We start from the raw sequence: 4,048 nt of genomic DNA on the forward strand, positions 1-4,048 counted from the left end.
AGAAATCTCTTTCAACTCATGTCTTCAAAATGTTTAGGTGTTGGTTCCGTTCGCAAAATGTTTATGATGGAATTGTTAGGAATTTGAATTCAATGTCATATCCTGCTTGGTCGGTAGAAAATAGAATTTGAATTAATTTCGGATGCAGTTTGGTTCAAAGAAATTGGAATTGAAATCCATATAAAATGATATAATTGTTTTTTTTTTTTTTTTTTGTATATTTTTCGTAATTTTACTTTCTTTTTTAACTTATATGTAAAGATGCATTAATAAAATTATAAAAATAATAATTTTATTTAATTGATTGAGTGTTTGTGTCAATATAATGTGAAAATCATACAGAAGACTTCGTAACTTAAAATCCTTTCGATACATGTCCCAATAACGTTATCTAAAAGCTATCATCTTCTTCACTACATATTCTACCTAATATTTGAAAAAATAATAATAATAATAATAATAAATAACATAAAATCTTTCGTTATATCCAAATCGAAGACAAAAACTTCCAAATCCAAAATACAAATCTCTTATTTTGTTTTAGGCCCCCCAATGTTTCTATCATACACCATATACATGAGACATCTTAATTTGTGATATAGACTTGATGTCTTTAATATTCCATTTATTAAATAAATTAATAAGTGAATAATAGCCTTAAAGTTGGAATATTTAGCAAGACGTTGGTTTTGAGGGTTAAATAATATAATTTGGACATTGAGGGTTAAGAGTGTAATTTACGGACTAGTCTGTAAAGAATATTGAAGGTTGAGGGTGGTTTGGTAAGTTGTGGATTTAATTTGAAAAGGATTTTAGAAGCCAGGGGATAAAGGGTAAATTATGGGCTTAAGTTGAAAGAAAAAGGAGGAGGGATTGAAAGTGTTATCATGGCAAAAGGTTTGAAATGTGACTGGAGTATATAACTCGTCACCCATGCCCTCATAACCCTAACCCTAACCGTCACAACAGTCGCCACCCTTATATCCCCTAACTTCCAGCCGCCACCTCCTAACCACGCAAGAACTGTCGAACACCGCTACTCCCATTGATCGGTCAAACTACAGTACCCTTCTCCGCCATCGACGCAATCCTCACTCCACCTTCTTCGTACGTCTATCACGTCATGTTGTCGTCGTCACCGTCATCCGGTCGCTCCGTAACGATGGTGCCCTCCGACCACCGCCTGCCGTCTCGTGGGTTGCCGAGTTGGGGGTATTTTCTTGGTATAGCATGTGGTTCGCGATGTGGATGCACATGTGTGTGGGTTTTCTATCGAGTGGAAATTGTGAAGAACCACCATGGTGGCCAACCATGGTGGTTGTCGCCGATGGCACTGTTGTTGTCGTCGTTCGTGTCGTCGTCGCCCGCCGTAGGCCACTAGGTGGGTGGTTGTGCTCATATATGTGCAAGGACGTGTGTGTGTTGGTGTGTTGCATGATCGAGAACCAAGAGAGTCATCACCACCACCGTGAGTGGTGGCTATCGACTCCGACCACCGCCTACCGCCACAAGGGTTGTTGTGTGTATGTGTGTTATATTGTGTGTGTGTGTGTTTCATTTTGAATAATATGTTGTATAATGTATTGTTGTCCAGAAAATCCGAAGAAACCCACCACCACCACCGTGATGTGGTGGCTGCTGCCACCAACCGTCGTGTTGGGTGGCAGTGTGCATTTGAATGTAAATGGATTTCTATTTGAGATATGCTTGGACATGTTTTGGATCTAGAATCACAACCACCACCACCATGAGGTGGTGATTACCACCGTGACCCGCCGTTGACCACCACTACCCGAGGTGGTAGTGGGTGGTGCCCGGCCTAATGAAACCCTAGTCGACCTAATGAAACCCTAACTGATCTAAAGACTTGGCTTTTGGGCCTAATTTGTGTGTTTTGGGTTGGAAACCCTAATTAGGGTTTACAAAACCCTAATCTTGAAGATTTTAATTTGTACTTGTCGTGTTGTGTGGCAGTGTACATCTAAATCCCTCAAACCAAGGCTCTGATACCAACTTGTAACACCGTAAATTTTCAAAAAAAAATCATTTTAAAAATCACATAATTCTCATAAACACAATTCACAAATAACCCAAAGTGTCAGATGATCAAAAACACATGTCCATAATTGTTTGAATAAAAATCCAGGATCCTAAAAAACATAACTTTATCCCGTGTGTACAATTAAGTCGGTGCATTCCCGTGATCCTGAGAAGTACCTGAAACACATATCACATAACACGGTAAACACAAAACTTAGTGGGTTCTCCAAAATACCACACATATCTCATTAGCCTCACATGGCTATATCTCGAATAAGACCCTCCGGTCAATGTGTCTCAATGGAACCCTCCGGTCCCATAACTCGAGTGGACCCTCCGGTGCTAACTCAGTAAATCTCAGAATAATACACAACATAAATCACAAAGACATAATGCATGACATCACAATACTCAATATAAACATACAAGACCCTCCAATCACACAGAGTTACCACTCATGGTAAGTATAGTGAGAAGACTCACCTTGTAAGCAAGCAAATAAACCTCATACACAAATCACCGGTCTAGCCTCCGCCTAACTCATACTGTAATTATCTCTAATTAATAAAATGACCCTCAAAGAAGCTAGGCTAAACCCTCTACAAACTCACAGAAGGATAAAATACCATTTTACCCTTCCATGGCCTCTATAGTTAATAATTGGACCAAACCCTAAAAGTCAATTGCAACACGTACGCTAGGCATACAACCCATTTACGTTGGGCGTATTACCTCGCAATGCATGGATTGGGGATCCTCGACGTTATGTTGCACGTACTGGGATTACGCTCGGCGTACGTCCCAGACTTGCTTTCCCCACTCCCTTGGTATTTATCCGTTAAGACCATAGCCATACCCTCAGATCTGGACTCCCAAAAGGCTCATACTCAATAAAGTTCGTGACTTCAAGCCTTTGCATGGCCGAGCAAGTCCCAAACACAAAACTCTCACTCTCTACTCCAAAAAAATGCTCATATCTCATGCATGGGGTGGTTTTAACGTCCAATACCTCATTTTTATGAATCATGTCCACTATAAACACTTAAAGGGACAGATATTAGGCTCTAGAGTTCAACAACTCATAAAGCTTCAAGCATTGGGATCAAAAATCCTAAATGGACCATACTATGCACAAATAAAAAAGGATGAGAAAGCTCTGAGCTTTATTCCTTCAAATGATGCTCCAACCACAGACAAGCTCAGATCCAAAGCCTGGACTTCAACTCTATTCTCTTCAATGCTCCTTCTTCACTTAAAGAATCCACAAACACACTTAGGGGTTGTTTGTTTTTTGTGTGAAGATCTGCGCAACCACTTTTGTCTTGTGACATCCCCAAAATCTCAGTCAGAAAAGACCGATTTCATTTATGCTTTTTAAAATAATTTCATAGTAAATCCTTTTGATTTAAAAGAGTTACGGAATTTGTTACCAAAAACAAAATATGATAAGATAATATTTATCAAAGCATTTCATCAAGAGATGCATTTTCATTATATAATCAAAACTCGGGATGTCATGTTCCGATACAGACCATAAAGCATAAACGATAACACTACAAGTCATTCAACAAATATATACATATACAGACTTGTAAACAAAACAACTTGATGATTCATCCATCTTATGCCCTCGTGCCACTACTTGTAATACAATTAAACTGAGTGGGTCAGGCTTGGGAGCTTGGTGAGCATATAGGGTTTTCAACCCACAATAAATAATTATATTTAATTTCACCAACCAACAATAACCCGATTACCCATTCCCGTTATCCTCACTTTACGTCCCTAAAACAACATCTATTACCAGGGACCTAATCTAGGATTTTCATCGGGACGGACATTACTGCTAAAGGGTTTCCTCAACAATAGATATCCTAAAGGCAACCATGAGAGGGATAGAGTACACCAGTGAACACATCGTTCATAACACCTACAGGTTATGAACCTGCTAGCGTTCCACTGGACTGTCTAGAAAGAGTCTGTTGTCGTCATCCATACTTCGCTAGAT

This window comes from Lactuca saligna, chromosome 4 (assembly GCF_052625555.1).
Source record: "Lactuca saligna cultivar CGN05327 chromosome 4, ASM5262555v1, whole genome shotgun sequence".
Taxonomy (NCBI): domain Eukaryota; kingdom Viridiplantae; phylum Streptophyta; class Magnoliopsida; order Asterales; family Asteraceae; genus Lactuca; species Lactuca saligna.